Genomic DNA, 24271 nt, shown 5'->3' on the forward strand with positions numbered 1-24271 from the left:
GTAACCTTTCTTATACTAGTTATTTATTTCTAGTTGCAAAACAATGGCTATGTAGGGTCAAAGAACACATATTCCATCATTTATTTGGACTTGTGTATGTCGATAAAATTGTTTCTCAACTGGGAATGTAACTCAGACCGCCCTTAACGCGGAATTTGATCCCTTCGTGACAATGCAGCTCCACTACAATTTGCTGTTTGTTCAAAATCTGCAGATTCCTCAAGTTTGAGCGTGAATGGGTTCGAATCCAGGCCCAGCACTAAAGTTTTCATTATGTATTATCATGGTCTAGCATCAGAACACCTACCTGCTGGTGGACAATAATTTTGATTTTTAATGTATTTTCATTCGTTGTCAATACTAACGATATCTGACGTTTTTGACTCCCAGTGAGACACAGAACTATTTGCGAGGTCACTGTAAGTTCAAGGACGTTATTACGAGATGCTGGTGGAGAAAAATTCGGTAGCTGACTTCTCTTTGTGTGTAGTCAACAATGGTATGAGTGGGGTTCGATTCCCAGTCAGCATTTTGATTCTGTGACCTTCCTGGGTGGCAGCGGGGAGGGGGGGGGGGGGTAGGGGAGTGTTTCTGCAATTGACCTCTTAAAACGGTATTCTAACACTTTTCTGCGCATTTTAAAAGTGTCAGTACAACATTTGTTCTACTAAAATCATAAAGTTCTATCATACCAGATCTCAAAATCTACGGTATCGATCCTTTTTTTTCCCGGACCGAGACACCACCAGTAGGGAGAACCTATGCGTACAGTCACAAAAAAAGCACTGAAAGGAGGGTTGGGTTGTTTGGGGGAAGAGACCAAACAGCGAGGTCATCGGTCTCATCGGATTGGGGAAGGATTGGGAAGCAAGTCGGCCGTGCCATTTGAAAGGAACCATCCCAGCATTTACCTGGAGTGATTTAGGGAAATCACAGAAAACCTAAATCAGGATGGCTGGACGCGGGATTGAAGCGCCGTCCTGAAAGTAGGTCGTACTGGATATGTAGTCTGCAACGTCAACCATACAGGTCCACTGCTCATATTGCCACTGTTGTGTTGGAATGTACAGACTCTGACAGAGGTAACTACCACTCGGCCCGTGTGCAGATGTAGTTATGGCTCGTCACTCGCAACGCTGCAGGAACCAGGGAGCGGCTGTACTACGGCCGTCAGGGAACTGGCAGCGTATGTAATGTATATATGTGTGTATGTTTTTGCTACACGAAAGCGCCGACTGCCAGACGGCGCCGCTAACCATGGAGTGTGTAAGCGCGATTCACAAAAATCTGCTAACGCTATTGACATCAGTTTATGGAGAGGCGAAGTACAGGCGAATTTGGCAATTCTATATATTTTCTCATTTTCATGTGTAAAAGAATCTTTTAGCGATTTCAAAATTCAAGTGGACATAGGTTGTTATTTTATTGACGTCACTTACGTCGCATCAATTCACCTTGCTACCAAGTGATGGAATGGAAACAAAAGAAAAGTAGGGATTTGCTCAGAATAGTCCTCTTACATAAAAACTGATACTTTAGTGTTAGAAAACGAAGTAGGGCAAAAGTTCTACAAATAGTAGACGGCATAGTTTGACTATATAAAATTACCTGTTAAGGGAAAGCGTTGGTCAAAATAAAAGCGGCACCAGTCATAGTTGTAGAAGTGTGTCTGTACTCTGGCAACCCGTTAACAGCGTCAGTGAACTACAACCGACGTGGCACAGTGCAGAACCGTTTCACATGGAGATGAGCGTACGGCGTAGGTAAACATTCCACGTCTAGATGTGTTTTGACCAGTGTCGTTAGATGTGTCCAGGTTGCTCATCCGGTAAGAAGTTAGGGTCAAGGTTCAAGGTTGAAGTCTCATGTAGGACACGAAAGTCTGACCGGTTGACGACTGGGCAGGTAGATCGCCTTCGCGAAACAGTTGACTGCCGGCTAGTGATGGGGAGCTCGTGAATGAGTCGTTCAAATGAACGCTACACTCCAGTGAAGTGTGAACTAACCACTCAGTTTCAATGAACTGGTACTTCAAACTCTTCACAGATAGCACACTCCACACTTTTCTCTAGTTCACTCACTCTCTTCCCCTCTCCCTCTCCCTCTCCCACTACATCGGCGCTACGTCACTCATCCTCCCTTCAGTCCTCCCTCCACTGCCTGTCGACGAATCGCGCGCGTTTGTCGGGGAACGATAGGTTTAGGAAGGGTTTGGGAAGGTGAGGGGCGAGGGGAAGGCAGCGTCAGCTGCTTCCTGCAGGGCTCACAACATTACCCGTGACTATTTGTGCAGTTATACTTCGCGTCTACGGGTAGCCTACCGTTGGCAGCGCTTGCAGACAAATGAATATTAAAGATACAAACGAAGAGGCTGGCTGTGTGAGCACGCACAGCCAACATGAAAGTAAAATGCTTGCCTTCTGAGACTGGAACTGAAGCATGAGTCAAATCCACACTGAAGGATAATTGTTCATGTAGGATTGTTTATCTCGTACACATTATTTAAATAATTACACTAAATGTCAATTTAAGGATTGTCCTAATTATATTTAAAAAATACATATATATTTATGAATAAACATCAACGGATTTGGCGAATGTTCAGAGATTTCCGTTTGATAACACGATTTGTTCCTCTTTTTCCTGTCAGGCGATTTCTTCTGTCAGTTATAAGGTGTCCTGCCTTCGAGAACACTCTTTCACGCGGCATGGAGGTTGCAACAATACACAGTTGTATTTTTGCAAGTTCATAGAGCGAGGGGTATACTGACAGCCGTTCAGACCAGCACTGAAGTGGACTGCCTTGTCTCTGTAGCAGGGGCTCTTGTAAATATTTGTCCACTTCCACTATTGCAGCAGCTCTCGGGTGTGGACTACTCTGCAGCCTGGAAAACACTTCGTCAAATTCGAACCAGAGACCAGAAGTAGATACAGTGGTTAGAACTGAGATTGTTGCAGTAGCAGTGGATGTGTTCGTCACAAATTTCTCACAGTGCCTGATCAGGTTTAATTTCACCTTCTCAGCAGAATTTTTATGAGGAAAACCAGTACTTTGAACTGGGGATTTAATGAAGTTGCTTCTGCGAAAATTGAATCTTCCTCTACATTTCGAAACCGTCATTTTAAGTCCTTAGCTAGCTTTTCGGCCATTTGCTGCACGTCTACATGAATTTCAGTGTTATTAACAAACCTGCAACACCATTTTTTCAACGAGCGACTAAGGAGTATAACTTTAGAAGCAGTGACAACATTTTCACTTGATCTTTCCTCTGTGCAGTCTTTGAAAACTTTCAACAGGTCACAGGCCTGTGTTACACTTGCAATGTTCTCTGCAGTCAGACTTGGAAGATCCGGATAACTCAGAGTGATAACTGTCATTAGGGAATTCTTAACCTCGATTATTCTTCGCAGCATATCATAGGTTGAATTCCATCTTGTAACAGTGTCCTATCTTTGTGTCAGAACTGGCTCATTTAACTGTTCCTGCATCATTTTCAGTTTCATGCAGGCCTGTGAACTTCTTTTAAAAAATTGAACAATTTTTTTTTACTTTATTCAGAATGGGTTGAATGTGTGGAAGCCTATTCTGAGCAATTAAATTGATTGTGTGTGGAAAGCAGGGGTTGTGTTTCCAGGCTGTGAGTCTTATAGCTGCCACAATATTAGCAGCATTGTAGCTAACAACACACACGATTTTTTCTTGAATGCCCCATTCCCTTGTGACACGACACAGTTCTTCGGAGAGTTTTTCTGACGCGTGCTGTGCCTTTCGTCGTATTTAAAGCACTGTAGGAGGGAAGGCGCCAGCTACAGGTCTTAAACGTAGTGTGCTGTCACCGACAAATAACTCTCATCTGTGGTTGAGGTCCACCCATCCATTGTCAGCACAACCGCTTCCGCAGAATTAATTTTGACTCTCAAAATTTCTTTCATCATGGCGTACTGTTGTTGTAGTAGTGTATTGGAAATGGTCTTCCGAGCTGGCATTCTCTAAGCACCATTTAGTTTGCCTACAAAACTTTGGAAATGTTTGCTTTCCACTATGTTGAAGGGCAAATAATCCTTTACAACAATCTCCAGAAGTGTGAAATCTATCTCCTGATTTCTTTTGTTCGAAAGAGGTTTCGAAGATTACGTAGGTAATGTCCTGTGTTATTGATGCCTGCTGTCTGATAATGAAGTGATACTGTTATCTTCTGGCACCGACTGCTGTTCGCTTCTGACAATTGCTGGTGTTGGTTCCGGATTGTCCGCGTTATTTGTCCAAGAAATATCAGAAGATGCAGGAGCAGGGGGCACTAAGCGCCTGACTGACAATTACACTGTTGGATGCAGCACTCGAACATGACGTGCTAGATTAAATGTATTTCCTCCTTTATATGAAACACACTTAGAACAACAGCTGCACTTTGCTTTCCCATCACCTAAATCGGCGAAGAAACCCCAAAATTCACTACTTTTACGCGATCGCGAGTTGCTAGCCATAGTATAAGAGTGAACAGACACAAAAACTGGTTTCTGAATAAAATAAAGAGGGATTTTACCTGAAATTGTATAAATGACTACAGGTTACAGTTTACGTTTTGAATCTGGAGGTTTATTATTCTCAAAACAAATAAAATCTATAGGAAAACTTCTGAATAATTACTTTAACGTAGGTATATAGACGTTTTGACAGTGATAAACATACTCATTCTATTTTGGATTAAATTTTAAAAGGAATAAAATTGGACGGCATTTCATTGGTAGCCCTAGTTTTCAGTCCATGAATACAACAAATAAGGTTTCACTTGGCAGATAAAGACTTTTTTGGGCGCTTCATGAGAAAATGTCGAGCAAGATTAAATGTAATACCTTCTTTTTATGTGAAAGGCTTCTTTGTTTATCTTTCATTTCTCCCCTTCGACCATGCTCTATTTAAGTTAACTCAGACACTGCAAGAGTGTAAAACGTTGCTTGCACGTTACTGCATAGTTCGGCCATCTGTTGGTAAAATTATGAAGTATTACGAAGCTTCATTGTACGAGCGAGGCGAAGCGAACGTAGCCGCGGCCGAGCAACTTCGCCAGGCTTCCGTACTTCGTGAATGAACTACTTCATTTGAACGCTTCACGGCAAGAGTGACATGAATGAAGTAGTTCACGCGACTGAACGAGTTCGACCCGTCTCTACTGGCGGCAGGAAGCTCGACAGAGGCCGGGGCTTCCCCGAGCAGCTGACGCAGTGCGGCCACACCTGCGGAAAAGTACTGGCTGTCATGGCGGTGGAGGGGGGATGTGCAGCAGCTAGGCTGACGTCACGGTGGGGACGACAGTGGCCTTGGTGTCGCAGGCATCCTCCGCCGCACACCACCAAGCTGTCTGACGAGTGGGGATGTAGGTGCTTACTTATTTTTGCAAAACGCTCCATCACATTGTTAATTTGTCAGTTCTTCATGGCAAGGTTCGGTTTCTATACCAGATAGGCGATGAACAAGACCAAATAGAACGAACTAGGATCTTCCGGACGACAGCATACAACTATCGTCATTGCAGTACATATCATACACCTTATGTAGCTGATAAACATTGTTCTGTATTAATATGGAAAGCATTGGTACTTAAAAAACGACTGTATACACCATATGAGGTTTGCAGGTATAACAGTGATTTCTGCACCTTTAACAAACGATGCGATTTCTCATTTCGGATAGTTTTAGTAAAACTAGTTTGTCGACTGACGAGCTGCATTCCTTTCGTCTTCTACACAATGTTCATTCCCAAGAGGTGAAGCTCACTCGAAGGCAGACTCAGAATTTCTGTGCTGGGATTCTACAAAGTGACTTCGCCAGAAGATGATGGGTACGAAACTCATTGAAGCGTTGCGACGAGACGACGCCGCCACTCGGCTGATAACCCGAGGAGAGTTCGTCGAGTGACCCCTCGGTTTCCGGGCCCACCAGACTCAACAGTCTCAGCAAGCTGGAGAGAGCCTTTAATCTCCCCTGCACAGCCGACACAGCTGTAAGACTAGGCGACAGTGGTAAATGGTAGAATGGCGGTGTTGAACAGCTGAAAAAAAAATTTTTTGTCATAGTCTCTTTCATGGTTTCAGACCACTCTTTCTCACTTCTCCTTCGCGCTGCATGTGTCATTTCCTCACTGACGCAAAATCTCCGCTCTAGTTTCCTGTTGCACTTTCTCGCTCTTTGGCCAGATTGTGTCTAATTCATTCACAGGACTGCAGACTTCTGATCATTCCAAGATGAGGTGCCACTTCCCCTTGCGCTGTTCTCATTTATGCCCTTATTTATCTAAGATTGCTGTAATTTTTCAGGGAATCCAGCGTAACTGGACTGTCTGTGCATATTTCTCGTGAGCTGTCCTGAGCTTCTGTGCCTATATCTGGAACAAACAGCATTTTCTAAAAAATATTTTCCAGTTCCTAAAATTATTCTCTGTTCCACAAATCGAAATGCCTCGATAATGCCCACGCGTAGTTCATACATGTCAACAGCCACAGTTACTTTAATCATTTCCACCGGAAGATAGCGATGGATTTGCAGGTATGTGTGCAAACTGAGGAAGTAACTTCATGAACCATGATCACTGCAGCTCAGAACTCTGCCGATGCTGAAATGACGGTCGAGTGGAGGATGATTAAACTTTGCTATCAGGACACAAGTGATTGGCCTTTTCCACTACTATAGACATATTCGTAAGGTACAAAGAACTAAATACAACAGGACTGACACGTCAAAAAGAGTGAGAGGTAAACTATTTAGTGCTCGTTCCACAGTATCGAACGTGAAAAAGTGCTCATAGCTCATAAGGTATGCGTTTTAGAACTTCGTTTACTGGACCGTTTCTCTCTGATCGCCCTTTATAGAAGTGTCCATTCTTGTTCTACTGAACTGGCTAATGCTCTATATTGCAGTATCAGTAGCTTCAGAGACATTTAAGCTTGCCTCTCCATTACTTAGTACTTACGTATTCCACTTTTTTACGTATTGTTTCTTCCTGACATGTTTCGAACTTCAGTCTACTCTTCACCACTATTAAATTGTGAGCTGAGTCTATAACTGCTCCTGGGTATGCGTTACAATCCAATACCTGATTTCGGAACCTCTGCCTGACTATAACGTAATGTAACTGGAATCCTCCTGTATCTCACGGCCAGCACGTTCTCCAGACATAAGCCCAATCGAACATGGCTGGGATAGACTGAAAAGGGCTGTTTATGGAAGACGTGACCCACCAACCACTCTGAGGGATGTACCCCGAATCGCTGTTGAGGAGTGGGACAATGTAGACCAACAGTGCCTTGATGATCTTGTGGATAGTATTCCACGTTGAATACAGACATGCATCATTGCAAGAGGACGTGCTACTGCGTATTAGAGATACCATTGTGCACAGCAATCTAGACCACCACCTCTGAAGGTCTCGCTGTATGGTGGAACAATATGCAATTTATGGTGTTCATGAGCAATAAAATGGGCGGAAATTATGTTTATCTTGATTCTATTCCAGGTTTCTGTACAGGTTGTGGATCTCTCGGAACCGATGTGATGTAATACATTTTCATGTGTGTATCTACAGGCAGATAGGATTTGGAAACCTTTTTAGCATCAAATGCTCAGCATTGTCCTAACAGAAAACCTGAAGGTAGTATTGTTGGACCTCCTCTTACAAAGTCAATACCGTCTTCAGTTGCTCATATCTCTGTTTTAAGTATGTGGATATTTGCAAGTAACTTGAACCCTTTATAAGCTGTTTTAAATGTGTGTTTATATCGTCGAAATTTTTTGACACTGTACCATACTGGCTCTATTCACTCAATGAGTGATTATATTTACTGTATGTATGATTGAGGGTTTGCAGAATAGTATGACGTGTTTATCATATCTGTAAATGTCTTGCATAATATTTGTTTTGCACTGGTGCTCTTTCAATGAAAGACAAATACACATTTTAAATAACTTTGTTTATTAACGTTTTTTTACATGCACAAAATCATCATCATCATCATCATCATCATCATTTAAGACTGATTATGCCTTTCAGCGTTCAGTCTGGAGCATAGCCCCCCCTTATACAGTTTCTCCATGATCCCCTATTCAGTGCTAACATTGGTGCTTCTTCTGATGTTAAACCTATTACTTCAAAATCATTCTTAACCGAATCTAGGTACCTTCTCCTCGGTCTGCCCCGACTCCTCCTACCCTCTACTGCTGAATCCATGAGTCTCTTGGGTAACCGTGCTTCTCCCATGCGTGTAACATGACCCCACCATCTAAACCTGTTCGCCCTGACTGCTACATCTATAGAGTTCATTCCCAGTTTTTCTTTGATTTCCTCATTGTGGACACCCTCCTGCCATTGTTCCCATCTACTAGTACCTGCAATCATCCTAGCTACTTTCATATCCGTAACCTCAACCTTGTTGATAAGATAACCTGAATCCACCCAGCTTTCGCTTCCATACAACAAAGCTGGTCGTAAGATCGAACGGTGCACAGATAACTTAGTCTTGGTACTGACTTCCTTCTTGCAGAAGAGAGTAGATCGTAGCTGAGCGCTCACTGCATTAGCTTTGCTACACCTCGCTTCCAGTTCTTTCACTATGTTGCCATCCTGTGAGAATATGCATCCTAAGTACTTGAAAACGTCCACCTGTTCTAACTTTGTTCCTCCTATTTGGCACTCAATCCGTTTATATTTCTTTCCCACTGACATTACTTTCGTTTTGGAGATGCTAATCTTCATACCATAGTCCTTACATTTCTGATCTAGCTCTGAAATATTACTTTGCGAACTTTCAATCGAATCTGCCATCACAACTAAGTCATCCGCATATGCAAGACTGCTTATTTTGTGTTCACATATCTTAATCTCACCCAGCCAGTCTATTGTTTTCAACATATGATCCATAAATAATATGAACAACAGTGGAGACAGGTTGCAGCCTTGTCTTACCCCTGAAACTACTCTGAACCATGAACTCAATTTACCATCAACTCTAACTGCTGCCTGACTATCCATGTAAAGACCTTTAATTGCTTGCAAAAGTTTGCCTCCTATTCCATAATCTTGTAGAACAGACAATAACTTCCTCCTAGGAACCCAGTCATATGCCTTTTCTAGATCTATAAAGCCTAGATACAATTCCCTGTTCCACTCATAACACTACTCCATTATTTGCCATAAGCTAAAGATCTGGTCCTGACAACCTCTAAGAGGCCTAAACCCACACTGATTTTCATCCAATTGGTCCTCAACTAATACTCGCACTTTCCTTTCAACAATACCTGAGAAGATTTTACCCACAACGCTGATTAAAGAGATACCTCTGCAGTTGTTACAATCTTTTCTGTTTCCATGTTTAAAGATTGGTGTGATTACTGCTTTTGTCCAGTCTGATGGAACCTGTCCCGACTCCCAGGCCATTTCAATTATCCTGTGTAGCCATTTAAGACCTGACATTCCACTGTATTTGATGAGTTCCGACTTAATTTCATCCATCCCAGCCGCTTTATTGCACTGCAATCTATTGACCATTTTTTCCACTTCCTCAAATGTGATCCTATTTCCATCATCATTCCTATCCCATTCTACCTCGAAATCTGAAACATTACTGATCGTATTTTCACCTACACTGAGCCACTCTTCAAAATATTCCCTCCATCTGCCCAAGGCATCCACAGGATTCACCAGCAGTTTTCCCGACCTGTCCAAAATGCTTGTCATTTCCTTCTTACCTCCCTTTCGAAGACTGCTAATTACACTCCAGAATGGTTTTCCAGCAGCTTGACCCATAGTCTACAACCTGTTTCCAAAGTCTTCCCACTATTTCTTCTTGGATGCTGCAATTATCTGTTTGGCTTTGTTTCTTTCTTCAACATAACTTTCTCTATCTACCTGGGTTCTGGTATGTAGCCATTTTTGATACACCTTCTTTTTCCTTTTACAGGCTGCCTTGACTGTATCATTCCACCAAGCTGTTTTCTTCATCCTACTTCTACACACTACTGTTCCAAGACATTCTTTAGCCACTTCTAGTACTGTGTCCCTGTACCTTGTCCATTCCTTTTCCAATGACTGTAATTGACTACATTCAACTAACTGGTACCTTTCTGAGATCGCTGTTATGTACTTGTGCCTGATTTCCTTATCCTGAAGTTTCTCCACTCTTATCCTCCTACATATGGACCTGACCGCGTGCACTTTTGGCCTCACAATCCCAATTCCACTGCAGATTAAATAATGATCAGTGTCATCAAAGAATCCCCTGAATACACGTGTGTCCCTCACAGCCTTCCTGAATTCCTGATCTTTTTATATATAGTCAATGACAGATCTGGTTCCCCTGCCTTCCCAAGTATACCGGTGAATGTTCTTATGTTTAAAAAGGGAGTTTGTGATTACTAAGCCCATACTGGCACAGAAATCCAAGAGTTGTTTCCCGTTCCTGTTGGCCTCCATATCCTCTCCAAATTTACCCATAACCTTTTCATACCCTTCTGTTCGATTTCAAATCATGGCGTTAAAATCACCCATGAGCAGAACACTGTCCTTGTCCTTTACTCTAACAACTACATCACTGAGTGCCTCATAAAAACTATCCATCTTATCTTGATCTGTCCCTTCACAATGCGAATATACTGACACCATCCTAATTTTCTTGCTAGACACTGTCAAATCTATCCACATCAGTCGTTCGTTTACATACCTTATTGCAACTACGCTGGGTTCCATTTCTTTCCTGATGTAAAGCCCTACACCCCATTGTGCTATTCCTGCTTTGACTCCTGACAGGTAGACCTTGTATTCTCCCACTTCCTCTTCTTTCTCACCCCTTATCCGGATGTCACTAACAGCTAAAACGTCCAGCCCCATCTTACTTGCAGCCTCTGCCAGCTCTACCTTCTTCCCAGAGTAGCCCCCATTGATATTAATAGCTCCCCATCTCATTACTATTTGTTTGCCAAGTCGTATCTTAGGAGTCCTTGGTTTGTCAGTTAGAGGTGGGACTCCGTCACCTCCAAAGGTCCGAGGCACTTTGCTCTGATTGTTGCCAGCATCATGTTTAAAGTATCAGGGAAGCAGGTTGCTAGTCTTACTTGCCCCGAGTCCCATTGGGTTTTACCCCTAATGGCTGAGGGACTAACCGGTGGATTTGGTAGTCTTTGCCGTATGAGCACAAAGGTGACCACGACTCAGAATATGTCAGAGATGGCCAGCCTTATCCCAAAGTAACTGGTATCCCGACTGTCGGGACCACTTACTTGGCCACTCATACGTTGCCCGTGGTTCATGAACTAGGACATGACTACAGGAACCCACACCATGAACCACACATGCACAATATAAAAAGCAATTGTTGACACATTTCTTAATATTCAATCTGTCCTATATCTCTACATTATTCTTTAAATAATTGGTTTTTTTATGCTATACATTCTGCTTCCATTGTGTTCAAACCAACAGGAGCAACGACGTATTTCCGTTCTCTGTCTGTGAACCAGGCTCTAGAGTTTCAATATTTATAGGATTATAGTAGCAGCCTTTGGTGCTGGAAGCATACATATGTTTACATATTGTTCTAAATCATCTTGTTTGCAACATTCACTTACATAACATACAACATCGTTTAATAACGCTTTCACATGTAGTTGCCACCGTATTTGTCTGTTGCAATGCATGGAGCACTGCATAACCAATACAACTTCACGACACTTCAAAGTTTTAAATAAACACACTGTGAAGAGTGCTGACGATGAGAACTTTAATTAGGAGTTTTATACAGGTCGATGATGGTTGCCTTATTGCTACAGATGTTCATGTCAAGAGGAAGTTGAAATGGATAGTAGTGTGTTGTCTTCAACCTCTCAGTGTGCTTCATCGGCCAACATTGCTCGCCCTAATTCATACCTGTAAATTGTGTTTTACATTACGACGAACATCCACAGTTTCTACTATAGCTCTACACTCACGATCACAATTTAATCCTACATTTACATGTTTTGAACCATAAGCTAACATGTATGTGCTGGTAAAGAGTAGCATTCTGAAATGAACTGACAATATAAGAGAGCTGTATGGTTTATATACCTCTCTGCAGTATAGATGACCTCGAAATCGCAAGCCTTAATGCAATAAAATGTAAAAATAGTGTAGCACAATGGCAGGGCAGTTAACACACTTTCTGAGCAGTGAAGAGATAGTGAAAATGACACTGTGCAACGACTCTCGTCGCTAAGTACTATTTAAGTATCCACGGCCCAGTTCACCTCAGGATACAGAGACCAAGACCGTGGGAGAAGCATAACTGATAAATCATATGTAATTATTTGATGAAATTATGACATACACCTCAGGATCCAGAAGACAGCCCCTGGGTAATTACATATCCTGATGATTAAGCATGCACATAATTGAATCAGCACGTGTGAGGATAAAGAGATCTCTGGAATTAGCATTAGATTTGATCATCATGTGACGTCACAGCAGCGGGCAGGACGTGCAGCTGCCTCAAGCGTGCTGCAACATGTGACCCTGTTTCTGTTATGATAATACTGAGGCCATTAAAACTGGAATATTTAGAAAGTGACATTGAATTGTCTGTAATTAGAACACTCACCCCATGCTTAAGATAAGCACATCTGCCTTCTCCACTGCTAATCCATTTCAAGATCCTCTACTGATGTCTGGGGAGATCGAATCCTGTCTGCATGAATGGGTCCTTGACTAGATGCTTGTTGACTATTGATGCCGGATTCCACTGAATTTTCTGTAAATGGTTGACAATCAAAGAGAACACAACGAGGTTTTCTGCTGTGCATGATGAGGGTTTCCTCGATTTCAAGTGTTGATGTTCTGCCTGTAGAGCATCTCGATGACTGGCCAGCTGAGGATTCGTCAGAATGTTCTTCCAGACCTTTAGGAGAGCTGGTTTCTTAGAGCTGGGGTTGGGATGATGCTGAGAACAGGAAGTCTTCGAGCGATTGTACTCTGAATACATCCCATAATACCTGATTCAGTTTGACATCTATCTTCTTAGTATGAGCACTATTGATCCTGGTCGAACAGTAATCTTCAGCAACAGAGCACCTATGATAGGGTTAGAGCTATGGATCTCAAAACACGAGCATTAGCTCCCCATAAGATACCAACAAATTTTTGAAGACTGTTGTTTCTCGTTTTGACTTTAGGTGCTACTTGTAAGTCAAGAGTTCCATCTAGCGCTCTTCCTATGTATTATGGTGTAATGCAGTACAACGAGACTTGGTCTCTGAATCTGTCTTCTGGTGTGCACTCTGACTGTCTTCTGCATAGATGTAATGTAGTTACAAGTATTTTCTGTGGATTTAGGTGGAGCCACTATTTCTTGATGTATACATCTAAGACTTCCATATCAGTGGATAAAGAGGTTTCAGCAACTCTGAGCAACCAAGCAAATGTCATCAGCATAAATAAATTTTTTGAAGACTTTTAGTAAGCTGTGCATGTACAGACCAAAGAGGTAGTGGACTCAGAACAGACATTTGAAGTAAACTATCATATGTTTTAAGTGCCCTGCATCTGTCATTGTGAGAATGGATATGAAATGCTCTATTGCTTAGCATATTGTTAAGTAAGTCCTTAAATTTACGACACAATCGTGAATTTCTAAAGAAGTGCTTCTCACCAAGCAGTGTCGAGAACAGCCGATAGGGCCAAAAAGGCAGCTACACTTACTAATTTCTGCTCATACTCATTTTCGATATAAGTAACTAGAGAGAGTGTCTCTTCCTTAAATTACTTTGGCTTCTTAAGCTGGGCTAGTGCCTTTGTTTTTAACGAAAGAGTGTGTTTTGATTGTTTCTATATGTTGTGAGTTGCACTCTGTAGCTTCGTAGGTGTAACCAACAGTCTATAGAAAACATGGCTCATTAGTCAGAATGGTATGTTTTCATTATTTCTATTTGCTTACTTCTTTAATATCTGAAAACAGTTTACTATTCACATTCACCTGATAGGTACTTTCCAATTACTTACACAGCTCCAGGAAATGCTATTAGGTGATGGGGCTCAAGCCTGCAGAATTCTTAGCCAGGTAGTATTTACCATGATTGGCAAATCATCACGCAATACAAAGTAACTTTATTAAATTTGGTTAAATCTAAGGCAATTCCGTGTTTCTTGTATCTTTTACAAGCCTGACAATAGTTGATTGGCAAGCAAAACGTGTAATGAATGGTAAAGCAATGTGTTTTTGCGATCAAGAAAATTAAAAGGTTTCATAATTTAGTTTTAATCTTTTAGTAATACATAAGATCACTTATCTCCAGCACCTGATAAGTCAGGTCTTAATAACACGTGATTAAGGACACGATCATTCGTCGACTACTTCAGACTGACTTTGTTAAAGAATGTCTGTTTCTGATTTTCTGATCCCAATTACAGTCACTGTTGACAGGGGAGAGGTGAAAATGAAAATATTTAAGTTTAGTAGAAGCAGTAATGTGGCTTACCAAACGTGTTACTCTTTGAACGGAAATGTGCTTAATGATGTGGTGACGTTGTTCATCTTTAATCTGAGGCTCTTATTTGGTTTGGACGCAGCGTGTAATCCTGGCGGATTGGAGGACGATGTTATTCTTACAGCTGAGTCCTGGCATTCGCCTTATGAGTGGGTTAAAACCTTCCTTTAAAAAAGCATCACCTGCGATTGTTTGTCGATCGTTATGGCATTTTGTGTCCTGTTACATTGTACTAGTAGTCTTTAAGACTAATGCTTAGGAACTAATCTCTAGTATGATACGAAGGGATTTGTAAGACAACTTTGTAAGTCGGAGGTAAGTGCTATGTTATGTGGGAGAAACTGCTGTCTGAATGGTGTAGTGATCTATGTCTTTGTATAGTCAATAGCATAGCTACATCATATTAATAATTTCTGCTGTCATGACATTACATAGGTTCTGTTTTCAGCTAATGTAGTTATATCTCACTGAAGGTAAGATTACAGATAGGGAAGTGGTCATGGATGTAAATGAGGTGGGAGATGTAACTGTGCGAGATCAAATTTGACAGTGTTCTGAAATATCAAGTCGAAACGAGGCCCAGGGAGTAAACAGTCTTCTGCCAGGAGTACAGGCAGCCTCGGGAGAGCCGGCCACGGCGGTGCTCTCCCACCTGTTGTGCCAGGCGTATGAGACAGGCGAAGAATGTAATGTTATCAATTCCAAAGAAAGCAGTTGCTGGTAGGTGTGAAAATTACTGAACTATCGGTTTAATAACTGATCGTTGTAAAACACTAACTCAAATTCTTCACAGAAGAATGAAAAAACTGATAGACGCCGACCTCAGGGAAGATAAGTTTGGTTTCCCGAGAAATGTGGGAACATGCGAGGCGCAACCTGACCAAATGGAGGGTCGGTTGTTAGTACACGTTCCGAGACGTCGACAGGTAACCAATTTAGTATTGAAGTGAAGTGTGGGTGAAAATCGTAGGGGAAGACCAGGTGGTGAATACAGTAAGGAGATTGGGATGGATGTGGGCTGCAGTATGTACTTGGAGATGAAGAGGCCTGCAAGTTATAGAGTAGAATGGAGAGCTATTTTTAAAACCAGTCTTCACACTAAGGAGCGCAACAACATCTCTCTGTGTTATAACATATTATTTTCCAGTTGGTGTATTTCTTCATTGTTTATAACTGACTGTCAGAGTACCTCTGAAGATGACGTGAGGAATACATATTTATTTAAAGTAGGGGTGGTTGAAGATCACAGGTTGGTGATGGATAGATTTCGTGGATCCACTGTATTTTAATCTACTCGACTTGCTTAGCGATGATTCCTGCTTGTTTGTGAAGGGGCTGACCTGCTCGTTAATTCTGCCGCATGTCGGGCCCTGACAACAGTACGCAGTGTCGTCTGTGTACAGGGCTCTTCTTTCGATCCTCGACCTTTAGCGATGTCAGCCGTGTTGTTGGTGTGTAGCAGTGGAGACGTGACTGTCCCACGTGGCGTCTCTGCGGCTGGCATAATACTTGTCCAATGGTGATCACCAAGCAGCGCTTGTACTTACCTGTTTCCAGCAACGGTTTTAGTAATCTGCACGCTTTGGCATGCGAAGTTCAAAAGTAACGTTTCAAAGAGCAGCCCAGCATGCCACAACCAATGGAAGGCGCGTTCGCCGTGCACGAGAAAGCGTGCTGGCGCCACGCCTGCCGTGTTGCGTTCAGCCTGCGTCGCTCTGCTGCTCAGTCCTGGGACCGGGTCGCCGCTGAACCCGGCTTGTTCTTGTGCGATTATGTTGCTCTACTCCTTGAATATTTTTAGTCTGTCTCGAAAGCTTTCCCTGTCACTGAGAGCACGGTAACCTATGATTTGGTGTTGTTTTTTGGTCTTTCGGGAAATCATCTTGATTTTAGCTTGCTTCTATTTTAGAGAGACTATTTTGTTTAATGGCCGCGATGAAGAAACGTCTGATGTGTTTGAAGCAGGTGTCTTGTGAAAGGAGTGATTTATTTTGTTATCTTCCAGTGCCTCCAGTCTCTGAGCTGCTTTCTTTCCATTTCATATTCGTCAGTCTTATAAAGTAGTGGATGTTAAGCGGTTGCATTCGGATTTTCGAGTATTATTTCTTCGTCGGTTTCATCGGATTTTGGATACCACGGATGACCATGAATGTTTTTGTAGCACTTTGAGGAACTTTTTTGAGGTTGTCAGTAAGGAATGACATTCTCATCTGCTATTAAGGATGGCTGTTCGCAAATGGTGTGCTATAACCTGTTGGAACTTTTTTCCAAAAACTACTGCTATTGTGGGACCTAATTCTTGTGATTACCTCGCGCATCATTTGCTGGGTTTCTCTTCTTATTAGGTCATTAAAAACGTTCAAGGCAATCGTAGGATATCCATTTGCTTAGTGCCGTATGGTCTATAGAATTTCCCTACTGTTCAATTTTGTTTCTTATGTGCGTCAGGAGTCTTAAGGAGTGGTTTGAATAGTTGATTCGCTAGGTTTTGTATTAAAACTTATCAATCTGATTTTTTCGACTATCCGATTTCGTGAGTTTATGATCGTTTTAAGTTTTTTCCTAGTTTTTGTGATACACAGCATAATAAATGATAGGTGTTCGTTAGCTATGTAGTCGCCAAATTCAGTGTAGCTTCAGAATCTGGGTAGCTATGTTGTTAGTATATGTTCTAAGATAGAAGTGCCATAGTGATTGATAGAAGGCGGCGAGTCATTTCTGAGTCTTGCGTGATTCAAAATGGCTACAACAGGTTTAATATCTTTCTTGTTCAATTTTTCAGCAAATATCGCAGATCTAGTACTGAGTCTCCTGTTCCTTTAGCTGGGCACAATGAGGGTATATAATTAACGAGATCAGTTGGCAGTTCCTCGGCAGGATGCATCGTGGTTGTGTTTTATATGAAAGACTCTGAAGCATTACCTCAGGTTCTACTACGGTCTGGTTTGCGTGACAGATACAGCTATCTAGATTGATTTCTCTACCTGCTCATGAGGTATGTGCTGCGACTATAATACCAACTTCTTTTTCTCTTACTATGCCTTTAGGGAGTTTGTTTTTAGAGCAGAAACCCAGTGTGTTAACTATGCAGATAGCGGCAATATCTTTCTTAGGCTTGAATGTGAAGGTTAATTCTTGTTTCCTGGTGTCTCAGGCTACGTTGGGCATAGGCCTCCTTGTCTATCATTATGGCGATATAGACGTGGATCCGTGTTCGCCAAAGAACGTAGTAGGAGCTTTTTAGAAACTGCTGTTATTTCCCTTCTTTCAAATATCGTGTTGGGAAGGGCTGTAGTGAAGACTCAGAGTATGTTTTCCGTTTGTTTTCGTGGCACTCTTGGACGAAGACCGTGATAGTTTCATCAATGCGCTTAATGTTTTCAGTTTTGTTTGCTGAGATAGGCTGTTTTGGTCTTTCTTTGCGACTCTCATCACTATTAACGTTATCAGTGTTGTAGCTCCTGCATTTTGGTGTTTCTTGTTCCGGGTATATTTTGCAATTAAAAATTCGATGTGCTCGACTCCGTTCTCCACATTTCAAATTATATCGCAGCTTTTCGTGTCTTATTGGAAAGTGTTGCAATATGGACGTTGCTGTTATTGAGGAGGTAGTGTTTAAATAGTCCAACCTTGTGAGGTACACAGTGCATTCTGAAATGGTGAACAAGTAGCTTGTTAGTTGGTTCTTTGTAACTATAGATGACTGGAAGGAATAGCGGGGAATTTTGATTTAGTTTCCCGGTACCTTTAGGTACCCTTCAGTTTTTTCGTTTGTTGTATCACGGTCAAAATTGGTTATCAGAAAGGCGAGCGTGAGTCTCTGTGGGTTCTCTTTTGCTTAGTGTTTGGCGTGCGGTGTGATTTCTGTTACTGTTGCTTCAGATCGGTAAGTAACTCAAACTGTTCTCTCGGGTTTCGATATCTGATGGGTGTGTTGTGATGTTTGCAGATTTTTTCGGATTTTTTCTGTGAACGACTTGGTGGCCCAGGCAACTGTTTTAGTGCAGGTTACAACGATTTGGCTGTTTCTTTACCACCTTCTTAGTTTATAGTTTATTGTAGGGTTTGCTAAAGTGCCATAAGTTGTGTTAGATGTGCCTTAATTCCAACTGCATCCAACCAGTTGTAAACCTTGTTCTTCGCGAGATGTATTTCGATGAGTGTAAACTTTTTGTAATTGGAGTATCGTGTTTGTGGCGGCTTTGCCTGTTTACTTTGGGTTTCTTGTCCGGGTTTTCGGCTAGTTCGCGTAGCGTTGCGTTTCTGGAGATCTGGTGGAGACAGAGTTCTCTACTTGAGTCTGGTGCGCTGAAAACTGTTGTTGCATATCGGAAACAGGACGATTCATAGTCCATACACCCTGCTTGAGAACGCTCGCAGTCAGCGATGAGTTCTGTGCCTTTAGCCTCGGCAGATGCGAGTTGGTCGTCCCTGTCTCAAAGTGTGGCGGTTGTGCAGACTGCTGATCCCAAGTCTGAATCGCTCTGACAATGATGCATTTGACGACAGCGGCACGAGTTACGCATGACGCACTTTGCAGGGGACATCGTCTGAGTAACATGTGTGCTGTCGAACAACTACGTACATGTAACAACAGTTCAAGCAGTTTCGGCTGCGAGAATGCTTGTCTCTAGATATATCAGAGGAAAGCCCTTAATAGTTATATCGGTTACAGAAGTTAATGCTTGATACCGCACGAGTGAAAGGGTTGTAACAGGTAATTCCCGGACCACCCATATCTGCTCGCTGGTTGGCCTTTCTGAAGATCAGAACGTGACAGCAGCGGCTGTAAGCAGCAGCAGGGAGTGGCCAGTGGTGGGGCTTGCAGTCCTCTGCTGCTCCTGATTGGCTGAAAGGCCCACGTGTAGAAGGATTTCGTGGAGAGGCTTGGAGCTCGGGGAATCGAAAGCTGGCCGTCGGCGCCCGTGTGGCCGACGTGGCGGGTCGCGGGCGCTCTGGAGCGGAGTTCTGTGTCGCGACGCACAGTGTTCTCGAGTTTCAAAACGCCTTCTCGTTTGCGCGCATCCATTACCGCTAAAGAACTTTCCTGTTGTTATCTATGAATGTTGCATAGTAATTAGTGTGGGCGTTTACGGCGAATTGTAGCTCAGGGAAAACTCTGTGATGTCAGCTAAGTGGCAGTGTGCTCCGACTAAAAGTGACTGACTTGGCTGGGGGTAACTGGATAGCGATAATCTCAGTTTGTTATCCAAATCTGGGAGTAATGTTTTTTGAGTGACCGTCTTCCTGTTGAGTTTGAACTGTGTATTTCGTACAGCCAGTCGAAAGTAATTTCCTGGACTTGGCTGTGAATGTTGCCAGTACTGCGGTCGGAACTCGAGATCTTGCCTGGGGGTAAGTAGGTAGCATGAGGGCCGTTAACTACTGGCTTTCGAGCGATGAGGTTCGATACTTTCCAGCGGGTCGAGGCTCAGCTGGCGACCACTGTGTCGGACCGACTTTACGCGTGTCCCGGTGGTGCAGGACGCTTGTCTGGGTGGCGCCCCGTGTCGGCTCTGGCCACCACCACCTAAAGAGAAGGCCGCGGCGCACTCTTGTGACGTCACGCAGAGCGGGCCAGGGTCGGCTTGGCGCTGCGCCGACAGCATTGAGGCGCACGGCCTGCAAATCTTCGTTGAACGGTTTTACAGAATGTGTTGAGCTGCCGGCGGCGCCCTGCGGCCAGGCGGGCTGCACCCGACACCTGCCTCCCTCGTGGCGCGGCGGCCTCTGGTTCCACTGCGTCTAGTACGAAAATCGCGGTTAACACTGCGGGTGCCTGCTAAGTGCGCGATGATTGCTGTACTTTCACAATTCACGAAAATCACTCCACTTAGTACTATTTATCACAGGATTTTCAGTTGGGCTGGATACTAAATTCACACAGACACTCCTTTACTTTGCTCAATCAGGTTTTATTTGAACAAATGGGAGATCGCCTATTGATTACGAATCACAACAATTTCGGCGTACTGTGTGCTTCTAGTGAAGCTACTATGGCACATGTTTTCCATGACTCACAGTACTGGCACAAGTTTATCCTTCCACAGTACTGTTTCTGTAAATACGCCTTTAAGTAATGTTCTTCCTTGCTCAAGAGTGGCACATGGAACATTAACTTTTAACATCTGCCATAGTACCCTTACAAACCTCTAGCTTAACAAATCATCTTGTCTCACAAACCCAATAATGCTAATCTCATGTAACTCTGCCATTCGACACTTTGCGTTCACTTCGAGCCACATTTCACACAACAAGTAATGTGTTACTTTATTACTATACCTGTTTGAGCCACTCTATGTAATCAAACCACTAATAAGCTGAACAAAGGCATTTACACTTTTATCCACACACCACTTCACTCATTGGCCCCTCTCTTTTGATTTTATAAGTATCTGAATGTCTCTTGTCATGGTACTTGAATTACAAATCATGTGAAAGTACATCTTTCACACACATATGGAAAATTTCCTTGTTTCAGACATAATGTTATATACTAATATCATGCATTATACATTAATAAAACCGACAAACTGCAAAGACAGATCCTCGAAGGAAAACGGAGAAAAAACGTCCTACGAACATGTGTCCAGAAATGCACCATCGCCACCGTAGATGACACTGACGAACGGGAATTCCTCCGACAACGTACTGCGTTTTCCTTGTATATAACAGGCTGTGTGATTGACACAGCCTATTGTATACACAAAGCATTTCCCAACAATTTTAGTAAGTAGTCTCAGTGCATTAGAATAGGTAGACAGGGGCTACCACTCACAAATAAGCACACATTTATAAATGAACGAACGTTAGGAAGGAAAAGTACTGGCTGTACGATATCAGATTTAATGACATTTAATATTGTCATACCAGGTAGAGTCCATTGTTATAGCTGGGTTTAATGCAGTGTAGTGTGGAGACAGTTATTTGCGAAAAATACTGAAGGAGGCTACACCGAAGATTTCTGTTTCTCCTGGCCAGATTTCTCTCGGCTGCCGGACACAGCTCTAGACCTGCAGGGATGTTCGTTGGGTTCCACCAAAGAAGTATCCTGTTCTTCAGTATGGGGAGCGTCGTTCCATTGCAAACGAAACAGACGAAGAGCACTGGTCCTTGCACCATCGTAGCTAGATGTATATAGTACACTAACTGCGCTATTCCCTGAGCTTGGTGGAACCCAGTTCTAATAATAATTCCTATTCCACTTAATACAATGGCTTTAACTGACATAAAAAGACATTGCTTCTTTGAGGCAAATTTCTTGGTATCAACAATTTTGAGTTGCCGCATGGAGCACCGAGTACATAGGTACATATATGCAAGCAGTCCGAGACAAACCAAATTGAACGCCACAGACACTGAAATCCCTGCAAGGACTACTATGCGACTGTGGATCAGGTAATATTTACTCGTCTTTTCCAAAGCAACAGCTGCCACACATACTATACTCCACGGTATAAACACACACAGCACCTCACGACGGAATAACTGGCTTACTTCAGCAAGTAGTAGCTGGTCAGGAAGCCTGAGATGGCGAACACAACAATACATCTTGTAGCAGAATGAGTTCAGCCAGATACAGCTGAGAAGTGTGAGGGCGCTGTCTATCAGCACTGCTGTAGGTAAGTCAGGGACGCCTGCCATACGATACACGACCTCAGAACACAGGATCTGAATTATGCACGTGATCTGAAAGGACAAGAATATCTTTCCAGGCAAGTTACGTAACTGGGGAAGGTACATGTATACTCCGGCAGTTGAAAAATGGAAAATGATATTTATCAGTATAAATGAGATTTCTAAAGGCTTCAAGCCGTCTATTTTGAAATCCTTGTATTTCAAGGTGGCGTTGTTTAAACTGTTTTTGTAGTTCAGTGTCTGTTCTGTTACCTTTTGATACAGTACACTGCGACTACTATGGTATAATCCAGATACGGAATTAGTGAACGTACAATTATGGGCTGTCCTAATGGAGGAAAAGTCGCGACACTTTAGCAACAGAATAGCTCTGGAAACAGAGCAGATGGCGTCTGTAGCGTTCGACTGCAGACATGATTGATCGTCAGGACTATCGAAATAGCAGTGACCATCGTGCACGGACCATCATAGTAAACGGGACGTCCTGACAAATGCCGTACGAGTTGACCGCCATCCAGGCCAGCAGACAGGGGTTGACGTTTATCCTCTGCGTGTAGGCCCGGTAGCTGGTGACGGGTATGTGGGGCGACCTCTGCACCACGTCGTCCCACAGCTGCTCGCGGCACTGTAAGCGCTGCTTGACGGCTTCCAGTGGCAGGTCTTCCAGCGACACGTGGGGTGGTCCAGGGCGTTCATGAACAGTTACACGCAGTCAGTGCCCACGGAGAGCGTAGCGTGGCTTCTGTCCTCCACCTGCCACTCCTCGTCTGCAAGAAAACGACAGCAAGTAGGTGGTGGCCGTACACTGCAGGCAGCTGAATCCAAAGTCTTCTCTGGATGACGAGCCTGGGCGTTGTTTACCCACATTACCCAGGTTCAGTTAGCCAGAACTATGTAAGGCGGCATGTCAACACAAAGTAAGAGTATTAACAAAGACAGGTATCATGTTACTATGCACGTCTATTTCATTCACAGGGTGTCCAAGGAGTCCCTGCATCGCTCTTGACATAGTAAGAAAGAGGAAGTAAATAGGTTTTATAGATATTCCTGCATTGGAGATGGAAAAAAACAAAGTTATCAGAATTATATTTTTGTTTCACCACTGCAGTCTTTGAGTTCCGAATCCATGGACCAACAGTTATCTTGTAAAGGAGAGATTACTGGAGGATTCGTGGGTGCATGAACATCTGCAGATAGGAAAAACTATGTAAGGCATGATGAGACCATTTGCCTCAGTCCACCTCGTAAAGTAGCCATGCCTGATTGAGATAAATGTCCTGTATTTTCAGGCTGTCTGAGACCACATATTGGAAGCAATAAAAAGTGACAGTAATGTGTGTCACCCAGTCTCAAATCAGATGAGCAGTGTCCAATGAAAACCACTTGAAAAGAGCTGTTCGACTTCAAGCATCTTGTTCAACAATGCACGACCATATTGAAAAAATATGAATACGAAAGGATTTAGGCCCATGTTTGTTACTGAATTATCTGACAGTGTGGAGCAATCATTTGTAACCTACTGTACTTTGTTGTGGCGACTTCTGCCATGTCTCGCTCATGAGTGTTGTTTACGTATAAATGTGCCATATACCACTATTTGATCAGGAAAAAACTGTTTTCTTGTCTAAGGAAAGTACCCATTATCAGCAAGAGTTGGAAAGGAACCTACCTCACCTTATGTGGGCCATTGTGTGATCAAAATACCTGTTAGGACCACATTCTTTTGAAGCTTACATGAATGGGAACTTCCTTTTCTTTGTACAACAGAAGTTTCCGGTATCTCACCTCCATGACAAGGCAATCACGGATCTTGTGTGGTTGTAGAAGGAAGGAGCTTGAGTCTCGTTTTGTTGTTCAGATGTGTGGGTTCCTAATGAACAACTTATTCTCGGATTGTATTTGGTTCTGCGGCATTTAAAGCCACATTAAAATGGTTACCACGAAATCCCAACATTACCACCTCAACAACCTTTTGAAATCGTCATGACAAACTTTTGATCTTACCATGCAAATAACTGAATATGAAGAATAATGAAGTCTCATGTGGCACAACATTGAAAGATTAATGGAAAATTGACACAAGTGTTGAAGTCTTTCTAAGCAGATTTACTAGAACGATCCGCAATAAAG

The sequence above is a fragment of the Schistocerca piceifrons genome, unplaced genomic scaffold, assembly GCF_021461385.2.
Source record: "Schistocerca piceifrons isolate TAMUIC-IGC-003096 unplaced genomic scaffold, iqSchPice1.1 HiC_scaffold_1872, whole genome shotgun sequence".
In the NCBI taxonomy this organism is placed as follows: domain Eukaryota; kingdom Metazoa; phylum Arthropoda; class Insecta; order Orthoptera; family Acrididae; genus Schistocerca; species Schistocerca piceifrons.